Genomic DNA, 12,532 nt, shown 5'->3' on the forward strand with positions numbered 1-12,532 from the left:
CCCCCTTCTATATTGGGTGTAGAAACCTTCTTTCCTCTAGACGTAAAGAGTGCCCCCTTGTTGTAGTCATAGTTCTTGGTATAGATGATGGGAGAGATCTCTGTATTCTCCTCTGATATATTTATACATAGTTATTATGTTGCCCCTCCGACATTTTTTTTCTAAACTAAATCATCTCAAATTTGCTAACCTCTCTGGGTATTGTAGTCCACCCATTCCATTTATTACTTTAGTTGCCCACCTTTGTACCCGCTCAAGCTCTGATATGTTCTTCTTGTGTACCGATGCCCAAAACTGTCCACAATATTCCATGTGTGGTCTGACCAGTGACTTGTAAAGTGGAAGAACAATATTCTTGTCATGTGCCCTAGACTTCTTTTGTGCCCCCTGTGATCCTATTTGCCTTGGCAGCAGCTGCCTGACACTGGTTGCTCCAGTTAAGCTTACAGTTAACTAAAACCCCCAAGTTTCTCTCCATTTGCCCAGTGGTTTCCCACTTAGTGTGTTATAGTGACATGTATTTTTCTTGCCCATTAATAAAGTATCTTAATACCTTTAGTAAAAGTCAAAATATTGGATCTTACCTAGTATAGAACATGCACTGATCATCATATACCTGGCAATGTGTTACTGTGACCAGACCTCTCACCTCTCCTTAGTAACTATCACACAGGACAGTTTATCTTATGTGTAGTAACAAGGCCAACACCCCAAGTGTAAGCAGCCTGAATACACATACCAAGGGAGATTATGTTAGGGCTCACTCACACCGGCGTATGTGTCCCATGTAAAATACAGGGTACACAGCAAATACTTATCTACATGTGTATTTCCTGCATTTGTTAATTCCCTATAGCCTATATGGGTGCGTAACACACCAAAATAGGACATGCTTCATTTTTCTTCATGCATGTTAAAAAAATAAAAATAATTTAAAAAAAAGCAGGTGTGAGTGGCCCAAGAGAAATCAATTGAGTTTTAGCATGGTGTATTACATGCGTGAGAACTTTTGTGGGCAACATACGCCTATGTGAGTGAACCCTTAAGGTAAACCAGATGACTTAGCAATGTAGCAAATCATATAATAAATGAAGCATGTGTAATAACTTATAGCGTAGTAATGCAGCAGCAACGGATCTCTTTAGCACATGACGTAGTTAAGGTGGTTTCACATCTACGATGGGGATTCTGTTTTCCTGCTCCATTCAGGTAAGCAGGAAAGGGGAATCCCCTGGTTGAAAGGACCAATCAGCGCTGAACGGACACCATCTATCTATATAAAATTGAATGTATGTCTGTATGCGTGCGTGTCTTTGTCCTTTATGCGCTACTACGCTATTCATCCGATCGCCATGAAACTTTGGGAAGTTGTTGAGTACACTCCTGGGAAGGTTATAGGCATGGTACATTTATGCTACGATAAATGGCGCGCGTGCGTGCGTCGTCGACAATTACAACCCCGCCACGTAGATCGTTCGATTTCCATCATTGCCACTAATTTTCTCACTTCCCGATGTTGTAGAAACATGAAATTTGGCACGAGCATTGATTATGTCATAAATAGGAAAAGTTAATGGGTCCCAACTCGATTATTCAATTCTAAGCGCCAAAGAATTAGCGTCCAAATTTTACGTACGGAATCTAATTTTCTCGCTACCCAATGTCATAGAAACTTGAAATTTGGCACGAGCATTGATTATGTCATAAATAGGAAAAGCTAATGGGTCCCAACTCGATTATTCAATTCTATGCGCAAAAGAATTAGCGTCCAAATTTTACGTACGGAATCTAATTTTCTCGCTTCCCAATGTCATAGAAACTTGAAATTTGGCACGAGCATTGATTATGCCATAAATAGGAAAAGTTATTGGGTCCCAACTCGATTATTCAATTGTAAGCGCCTAAGAATTAGCATCCAAATTTTATAAATGGCGCGTGCGTCGTCAACAGTTACAACCCCCCCACGTAGATCATTTGATTTCCAGCATTGATTATGTCATAAAAAGGAAAGGTTAATGGGTCCCAACTCGATTATTCAATTCTATGCGCAAAAGAATTAGCGTCCAAATTTTACGTACGGAATCTGATTTTCTCGCTTCCCAATGTCATAGAAACGGGAAATTTGGCACGAGCATTGATTATGTCATAAATAGGAAAAGTTAATAGGTCCCAACTTGATTATTCAATTCTATGCGCAAAAGAATTAGCGTCCAAATTTTACGTACGGAATGTAATTTTCTCACATAGAAACTTAAAATTTGGCACGGGCATTGAATATGTCATACATAGGAAAAGGTAATGGGTCCCAACTGCATTTTTTAATTCTAAGCGCAAAATAATTAGCGTGTAAATTTTACATACGGAATCTAATTCTCTCCCTTCCCGATGTAATTTGGCACAAGCATTGATAATATCATAAATAGGAAAAGTTAATGAGTCCCAACCCAATTATTCAATGCTAAGCGCCAAAGAATTAGCGTCCAAATTTTACGTACGGAATCTAATTCTCTTACTTCCCAATGTCATAGAAACTTGAAATTTAGCACGAGCATTGATTATGTCATAAATAGGAAAAGTTCAAGGGTCCCAACTCGATTATTCAATTCTAAGCGCCAAAGAATTAGCGTCCAAATTTTATGTACGGAATTTAATTTTCTCACTTCCCGATGTCATAGAAACTTGAAATTTGGCACGAGCATTGATTATGTCATAAATAGGAAAAGCTAATGGGTCCCAACTAGATTATTAAATTCTAAGCGCAAAAGAATTAGCGTCCAAATTTTATGTATGGAATCTAATTCTCTCACTTCCTGATGTCATCTATTTATAAAAACGAATGTATGTATGTCTGTTTTCGCAGCAACGCGCGACGGGATGTCATAGAAACTTGAAATTTGGCACGGGCATTGATTATGTCATAAATAGGAAAAAAGTTAATGGGTCCCAACTCTATTATTCAATTCGAAGTGCAAAAGAATTAGCGTCAAAATTTTAAATGGAATCTAATTCTCTCACTTCCTGATGTCATTTTATATAAAGGAAACGTCGCATGGTTACCTCCCCGTGCTGTTTCCTGGGTAACGCAGAGAACTATGCAAAATGGTGAATATATTTTTTTCCCCCGGTATCTCTAAAGTAACCACGACTTCATAAGATTTTCCGTGTGAACACCAGATAAACACCAGTACCAAATAGACCCGGGCGAAGCCGGGTATATCAGCTAGTTGACTATAATGGGGTCCATTAGTTTTCCACTCAACTGCCTGATACTTTACAGGAAGTAAATGCAGTGTGTGGGGGGTAAAGGGGGGGGGGGGGCGTTCACGGTAATCTGTGTCAAATCTGTGATGGTAGACAGAACGAAAAAAATAATAAGTTGACGTGACCTCCCCAATCTACGGAACAAAGCCGATGCTGTTTCTAAACGCCATTCTAAAGTACAGAAGATTATCTGAGGATATCCTATAGAGAACACCTGTGACCGTTTCTGAGTAGCTTTTATTAACATATCACCTGTGCAATACTAAGGAAATCCTGTAACTATGACCTGAGGACCATAGCGAGAAACACTGCTCTAGAGGGATCAGCAATGTGTATAGTTGTGGCCAAAAGTTTGGAGATTAATGCAAATTTTGGCTGAATGCTCCTAAACGGATTATCGCTGCGGAAATCGTAGTCAGACACCTGCCGTGATTTCAGCAGCAATGTCCGTCTATAGACATGCTGTGTAAAACGATTCTCCCATGCCCAAGAGTGGAAATCAGCTGTGATTTTCCGCTCGTGGGGGAGAATCACAGCATGTTCTAATTTGTGCGAAAAAACGCATGGAAGGCTTCCATTGCAGTCAATGGAAGCCATCCGTCCCACGATTCTCTGTGCTGTGGGCACAGCGGAAGTATCACGGGAATCTGCTCTACAGCCCAGCGCGTCATGCGCTGCCCTTTGCATGTGCGTCTGCTCGCCAGCCGACACTCTTGCAGCGAATCTGGACAGGTGAGTATAGGGTTTCAGGGGGGGAGCTGGGTATGATTCTGTTGTGAGATTTCGCAGACGGAATCCGATCCGGCCATGGGCATGAGCCGTTTGCCACTTCAGTTTTTATAGTGGCAATTTGCATTGAGGGCTGTTGTCATTACCTTTGAGTTCCACAAACTACATTATGGGGCTGAATAGATGAGGGAACAGAAATTCTGGGGAACTGCTTTTTATACTCATCGGTCCCACATTCCAGCTCTGTGCACCCAAGGAATCAGCGCAAACACAGTGTGACTTTTTACAAGGCTGTGTGTGAAAGCTCTCCCATAGAGATGAATGGGTGAACACACGTGCAAAGCCTTGTGAAAAGAAGAATCACCATGTGTGCAATGCACCGATTTCCTGGGGGCACAGTGCTGGAATGGGGGACCAAATGAGTATTAAAAACAGCTCCCCAGACACTCTGTTCCCTCATCTTTTGAGCCCCATGATGCAGTTTGTGGGACTCAGGTAATGACAAGGGCCCTTTAAGTCTAGATGGTTATGAAGAATGATCATGAATTGCAATAAATTGCAAAGTCATTCCTTGCTATGAACATTTCCTAATTTCCACTGAGTTCCAGCCTTGCCACAAAATAACATAATTTCAGTATTCTTCTTATTGCCAGGACTGTCTTCTAAAGAAGATACAGCACCAGTGCAGCACCTGGTCAGGAATGGCAGCAGGCAGGCATCAGTGCATCTGCATGCACAGTGAAGGCTTCTGGAGGCCGTCCTGGGGTCAATAAGGGCAGCAAAGAAGCCACTTCTCACCAAGAAAAACATCAAAGGACAGACTGTCATTTTGCAGGAAGTACAAGGATTGAAGAGGACTGGGGTACGGTTATTTTCTCTGATGAAGGCCCCTGCAGACTGTTTGGGACATCTGGAAGAATGACTGTCTGGAGAAAAGGGGAGTGCTCCCATGAGTCCTGTGTCATGCCAACAGTAATACATGCAGAGACCATTCATGAGTGGGGTGGCTTTCAATCTGAGAGTGGGCTCACTTACAATTTTGCCTTAGAACAATTCATGAATAAAGAAAAGCATAAACCTCCTCCAAGAGCAACTTCTACCAACAATCCAGGGCCAATGCTTCTTTTAGCATGATGGAACACCATATTACAAGGCAATGGTGATAACCAAGTGGGGCTCAGTGAACATTGACATCTTTGCTCCATGGCCAGCAAACTCCCCAGATGTCAAAAAGTGTATAAACAAACACAGAGAAATTGTGATGAACTCCAAACACTAATTACGCAACAACGTGTAGCGCACCAGAGGGATGTGAACTGTGCGACTGGGAGTTAGCTAAACTGGTGTCCCAGTGGCCATCACCAGTGCTTCCCAAATAGCAGCGTCTGCCAGAATGACCTGGGAATATATGGCTATGAAATGCCTTTATTAAAAGGGAGATATTCCACGATAGTGTTAACTATGGCGCTGGCTCCTACACAGGGGCGTAACTATAGGGGATGCGGTTGCTCCGGGGCCCAGGAGCCTTAGGGGGCACCTAAATTCTCTCTTCTCTATATAGGGAGCCCAGTACTATGAATAAAGCATTATAGTTGGGGGACCTGCTACAGGTTTTGCATTGGGGCCCAGAAGCTTCAAGTCATGCCTCTGCTCCAAAAGTAACAATTCTATCAGAACTAGATGCTTGATGCTGCGCTGAATCGCTCACCCAAGGTGAATATATTACAGCCTTGTTTGTACTCAGGCTGGAAGATGGGCTCCGGCACTTCCTTCCTTACAGCTGCTCACCCACTCTGGGATCTCTCTACAGTCCGCTCCAAGACATCTCCTTACCGCTGCGCTCACTAACTCTCCTTACACGCATCTGCTCTGCTCTCAGTCCACTAACTACGCACTCCCTGCCTTCCTGTGCAGGACTTACCCTTCGTGCATGTTCTCTTTCTCCTCCAATCACGGGCTCACTGTAACCCCACTATCTCTCAGCCAATCTGCGAGTCCTCATCACGCAGACTGGCCAATGAGAGTTAGAATTGCCGTTAGCCAATGAGAAAGAAGCTGGATGCCGAGCAAATTAATCTGCAGTTAGACATTTTAACCACCGGGTGATACCAGTTTGAACTACTTTAGTATAGCAATAGCATTGTGTAGGATCCTTCGGGGTCACTACAAATGGGTTGCCATCAGTCAGAATTTGGTCCAGAAGCTGATATCCAGCATGCCATGGCGAATTGTAGAAGTCTGGAAAAGTAGGGTCAAGATGTGCAGCTGACCAGTGAGCATTTTTATGCTCAATTAAATGAGCCGACTAACGGCCCATTTAGACAATGATTATCACCCAAGATTCGCTCAAAGCTGTTTTTTGAGCGATAATCGTGTGTAAACATGCGCCCATCATGCATTTTTTGTTACCTATTCGTTCATTGTTGTCTTTCAGTCCACTTAAACTCCATCGTTCGGCAGATCGCTTTTCGTTTGGTTTAAAGGACATTCGTCCAGCGCTTTGATGGAAGGGTTTAATCGTTTGGCGGGCGTACATGCAGCCGCCTCAAGGCAGCGCGATTGGCTGTCGGGAGAACAAAGCTTGGATTTTACCACACGCCCACCTGGTGCTCAACCATTGCCTGTGCCATTGTGACGAACCCTGCAAGCAGCAACCAAGACCATTAAGAGTTAATTCCCCATTCTAAACGCATCCACGGATTCATGGATTATTTTTATTTAGGCTTACGCAGATCTGGTTAGATTTTAGGTCACTAATAGGTCAAAACACAAAACTACAGGTATTTTTGACACGGATGACCAAGAGATGATTTACATTCCAATGACAAAAATACTATAGTTTGTACCACCTAGTTTATTTCATATAACCCTTTCACAATTCCTTAAGATAGATCACCTATTATAGGCGTTTTTTTTTTTTTTTTAAAGACATCTAGTTCTAAACAGCTCGTTATTTTTTAAAGACAAGATAAGCGCACCGACAATTTTCATGAGCCAATACAAAGCGGCTCTTTTTCCCCATCACTAAATGCACACGCCTTTCAAAATAAACTATCACTCAATTATCGTTTAATGGAAACGCTATACAACGATAATCGAACGACTGAAAAGCCCGGCCACTACGTCCATTTTCCAACGATTTTCGTTAGGTTAAAACCATCGCTCACTTTTGATCGTTATAACGAATTTTGAGCGATAATCGTTGTGTCTAAATGGCCCCTAACAGGCATTTGCTCGTTAGTTGGCTGATCGTTGGTCCCTTTGGGTCCCTATTTTTTTCCTGACCATTACCGGGAAAGCATAGGTGCCACCCTACAATTAACGCTATTATAGCTTGTAGATATTACATGAGGGCCGGTGGAGGCCGCTCGCACTAGCACACTAAGGCCTCATGTCTACGGGGAAAATCGGGCCCGCTACGGATTCTACATGGAGAATCTGCAGCGGGTCCCTCCTGCCCCGCGGACATGAGCGCTGAAAATACAAATAAATGAGAATAAACTTACCTCCGATCCGCTCCGTTTCTTCTCTTCGCAGCGGCGGCATCTTCTCTCGTCGCGGCCGGATCTTCATTCTTCGGCTCGGCGGATGTGCACGATGACGTCGGTGACGTGCCCCGCGCATGCGCCGGGCCGAAGCAAAATGATCCGGCCGCGGCTGAGAGAAGATGGCGCGGCGCCGAAGAGAAGAACCGGAGCGTGTAAGTAAAATATGATTTTTGTGTCCCGCGGATCCGGACGGCTTCCATAGAAGCCCGCGGGAGCCGTCCCCGCGGGAGACCCGCATGAAAATGGAGCATGGTCCGGATTTTTTCATGCTCCATTTTTTTTAAAATCACTTTTATTGACGATCCGCGGGTATTTATCTACCCGCGGGTGGTCAATGCATCCCTATGGGGTGCGGATCCGCGCGCGGGAGAAGAGTTAAAATCCGCTGCGGATTTTAATTCTTCTTTTCCCCGTGGACATGAGCCCTTAGGCTCCATTTACACAAGGCAGTTCCGTTGCAATAAAAACCCCACCAGAAAGTACATTTGCAAAACTGTGTGCGTTTTTTGCCACATTTTACTAAAAACATAGTAAAAACACACATGGTTTCACTAATGCACATTCTGGTGGGCGAACAAGCGCTCAGAGGAACACTCAGGTCTGATATTGGTCTGTGTAAAAGTACCAGGTTTTGCACAAGTGCTTTAAATTGCCCCACTAACACTACAGGACATAATACATGGATATAATGACTAGGATCGGGCTTTTAAGGTCACTGAGATTTTGATTAGTATTTTGCATCAGAATTTATGAGCCAAAACAAGGAGGTGCAAGTCTTTCCATTATACTTTTCTCACAGTGTAGGTTACACTCCTGGTTTTGGCTTTCAAAGACAGACAGGTGTGAAAGTGGCATAAAAAAACCCCATTAAAAAAAAAATAAAATCAGACGAGTCACGCAGGCAGCCCCTCAGTTCCCATAAAACGTGCAGCTGACAGGCAAGGTACGCAAATAAAAGAACAAGTCAGAGCTCATTCAAATCCTGGAGGGCGAAACTTCATTTAATATTCAAACCTGCTGGTAAGAAAAGAAAACCCCATCCGGCCGTCAGAGCCATTAATATTTCACTAACGCAGATCAGCTCGTCTCTAGGCGATAAGTTTATACAGCGCAGTAAACCAGATGCCACCGAGCCACCAGGTCCCATCATAGTCACACAGGCGTATTTTGTGTCCGTATTTTTTCCTGACAGTTTATGGATCCATTGAATTAAATTGGTGTATTCAGGCACCCATGAAAGCCATAAACGTATTGCACGTTTTTGCGCATCGGATATTGCGTATTTGCACATACAACTGAGTTTTTCTACTGCCGCGCACCGATGATCCCAGCTGTTGAAACAGCCAACCAATTTACCAAGTGCAAAACGTGTTCTTTCCCTCAGTGAATGCGCAGAAAGATAGAATACGCTGCGGTTTTTTGGAATGATGGAATTGTGCACAACAAGTAAGTATGTCAATAAACCCATTAAGATCAATGGGTTCTATTTTCTGCATATTGCGCACGCAGATTTTTTGTGGTCAAATACGTTGTTCGTATGAATCTGTCTGAAAGCCACATTCATACAGTCAGCGTGATATTGGGACATTATTGCGCTTGCCAACATGAGATTTTCATGGCGATTAAAAAATACATCACATTGCTTCTGTGCAATTGTGATTTTCACGTGCGTGAAACGATCGCAAGTGTTTCCCAGTGACTTCAATGGGAAACATCGCATCGCACTCACATGGCATGCAAGGTCTCTTAAGGTCCCATTGAAAACAACACGAGAGGCCTAGGGGCTCCTTCACACTGGCGATTGCGACTTTTTCCCACGATTTTTGAACATCACTGCCACTTGTGATTCTCTCGCCTGTTTTTTCACGCATTTTGCAGTAATAGCGCTAAAGAAGTGCGCTAATATATCGCCAGTGTGATTGGGCACCTACACACTAGCGATATGTTTTCTTGTGATGCGAGAGCAAGTGATAATGCAGGCTTCACAACGCAAAAAAAAAACCTCTGCGATATCGCTCATTGTTTTAAATGGGGCCGGCGGCACTAGCGCCAGCCCCATTGAAAACATAGAGAGTACATTGCAGACTTTCGCCACAGCTGTGACGGCTATGGCAGGGGATTCCTTCATCCCCACGAAGCCCCACTGAAAGCAGTGGGTTGCAGGCAACCCACTGCTTTCAATGGGACCGCAGCAGCACCAACCCCATTGAAAGCAATGGGATAGCATCGCAGACTTCTGCCACAGCTGGGGCGGAAGTCCGCAATGCATTCTCTATGTTTTCAATGGGGCTGGTGCTGCATTCTCAGGCCCCGAGGCCGCAGCAGGTAAAAGCGCTCATGATGATCACATGCAAACAATAAAGCACACGGAATCCTGTAGATCCTCCTAAAGTTCCTACAGTCATGTCTAGAAGATTTCATGCCAGTTTATGCTATGAGAAGGAGTGCAATATGTATACATAGACCCCAAGGCTCAAACTGTATATACTCCTCAACATGAAGCCTACAGCTAGAGAGATCCATAATACCTTCTGACGCTGATTGGGGTCTATTGATATTAGTGGCGGCTAATAACAGAGGTTGGAACACATGCTTCTAGATCAGAGGACACCCCATCTGCCAACTCGGGGTGTATTCAGGCGTGCAGTTAGAACTGCATCAAAATTTAAAAAAAACAACAAAAAAAAACACCCGTTGCACTTTTTACACGGGCCATGTTTTTGGGCCATGGGCCCCCCACACCACAAAATATGCTCATTTAAAAAATAAAAAAAGTAAAAAAAAAAAAATCACATGAGATTTGTGCGTTGCAGCACGCGCGAATACGAACCCCCTTCTTTTGAATGGAGTCATACACACGAGTGATTTTTTTTCCTGCATCATTTCATACACACTGCGGCATGTGCCATCTTTGGGCGTTTCGTATCGCCCATTATTTTTAATGGGATTGGCAAAGTATCACACTGTGTGTGAGGTGCACGTGAGTGTGATGTGTCCCACTGAAAAACTTCTGATCCTCCGCCTCAACTAAAAGCCTCGCAGCTACTTCCCCGAAGTTTTTACACAAAAACACATCACACATTGGTGAGCGCGATATTAGGCTGAATTTCATGGCCCGATATTGCCCTCACCCAGGTGAAATCAGCCTTAGGACTTACTGCGATTTTTTGCCTATCGGCAGTTGTTTTTTTTTTAAATACAAAATCCTATTGATGCACGGCCATTGATTTGAATGGGCTAGTTTGGTGTATAATACACACCAAGGTGGCACATGTTGCTTTTTTCACATGACCGAAAGTCACATGAAAAATTATGCAGCTGTGAACGAATCCATTGAAATAAAATATTTACTGCCTAAAACGCTGTATATTTACATTCGTGTGAAAGACGAAGGGACTCCTTCACATGGGAATATGTGATTTTGGTTCATGATTTGGGGGGGGGGGGGGGGGGGGGGAATTGTTTAACACTCCCATAGAATATGGACCCTAATAGGTTATGCTGCAATCGTCCTGCATCTAAAAAGAAAAAAAAAAAGGAGCACATCTGAACGCACCAATTTACTTAGAATACGATTGCAGCCGACACCTAGACTCCACATAGAGCTGAGAAGCCCAGTTGCTGGCTCCAATCAGTGTAGTGGTCTGTATTTCACATCGGAGAAAGTCATATAATAGCACCTGTGTACAGCATTAATTTACAAAGTATCCAAAAACAGCTCGCTCTGTACACATCGTAGCTTGTGGGTCATAACAGGTTTGTGACTTCCAAGTACATCACAACTACAAAGTAGCCACAGAAGTGTTACAACACACCAGCTAATTGTAGCCAAGCAAGGAAAGCTGTCTGCAATATACCAGCATATAGATATCTGCCCACTTATCTGATATTTCATAAGCTGTTTATAAACAGATATCATATTTAGGGCAACAAAAGAAACAATGTAACTATATAACACAACCAATCTGCTGCAGACTGAAGAGTATTATACCTAAGGGGTAAAGCATCACATATGCCATGTAGAGAAGAGACTTTCCTACCTTGCAGGACTAGCAGCACCTGTCCCACCGCCTGGACAAGAAGAGAGAACAGACCTGGAGTGTAGTGTGAGTCACTAAAGATGCCTCCCATCCCACATTACACATGCCCATAGGGAGTGGCCCTTACAGCAGAAGAATGGGAAGCTAGGGGAGCTGAAGCCTTCCTACAGGAATGTTACAATCACCCGGAGGGTTAATAAGGTACACTCATCGGAGGTTATTGTATTGCAGAAAGAGGCGTAAAGGAAAAAGTGACTGCAACTATAACTATTATTATCTAATGGGATTGAGTGTTCCCTTTGAGCTCATGCACCACATGGCCATCCATACAGGTTTGCAGCTTACAGAGTTATAATACGGCACCCATAGAAGTCTCTGGAGTCCTGGTATACCTCTGTACGTTTCGGATTTCAGAAGTTTTCTTTGTCCGATTCATTTAAAAGTGATAAAACAAATTTGACATGTTCTATTAGTTGCTCTATTGTGGAGCATTGATTGTAGTGTGAAATTTCTACTGGGCTCACACAAGCGGGTCAGATTCTGGGTGCGGATAGCCACAGAGGAAGACCTGTGAATGATTGCAGAAGCGAATTGCGTATGGTTGCGTTTGGTCGCATATGTGTGTTTTCCATGTGGATATATTGCGTATGACAGCGTATTGTCCTCACGGAAGAACGAACGCAAGCAGGGAATGACATGAGAAAGTTGCCCAACCCCCTAGAAACACCCTTCTATCACTCAGGTGATATTCTCCTGTACTGTCGTGGTGAAAGCGGTTCTGAGAGCCTTCTGCTCTCTAGGCTCAGCTGGGTTATACTGCTGATTTTGGGAGTAGTATAAACCATTTAAAAAAAACAACAACACTTCTTGTGGACGAAGAGCCCAGAAGGACAAGCGGAAGTGCAGACAGCAGGCTGGATGGGGTGTAGCTCCCCACACTGTCCTGCATTCAAT

At 43.6% G+C, this 12,532-nt stretch overlaps 1 protein-coding gene across 1 annotated transcript in view; it reads right to left on the minus strand.

Moving 5' to 3' along the window:
- The window catches only part of ELOVL7 (ELOVL fatty acid elongase 7), a 33,540-nt gene extending 21,916 nt beyond the window's left edge, over positions 1-11,624 (minus strand). Inside the window, exon 1 of the mRNA XM_066602776.1 lies at positions 11,579-11,624. The gene's annotated coding sequence lies outside the window, so the exon portion shown is untranslated. The remainder of the gene's footprint in view (positions 1-11,578) is intronic.
- Between the last annotated feature and the right edge of the window lie 908 nt (positions 11,625-12,532).

This window comes from Eleutherodactylus coqui, chromosome 5 (assembly GCF_035609145.1).
Source record: "Eleutherodactylus coqui strain aEleCoq1 chromosome 5, aEleCoq1.hap1, whole genome shotgun sequence".
Classification (NCBI taxonomy): domain Eukaryota; kingdom Metazoa; phylum Chordata; class Amphibia; order Anura; family Eleutherodactylidae; genus Eleutherodactylus; species Eleutherodactylus coqui.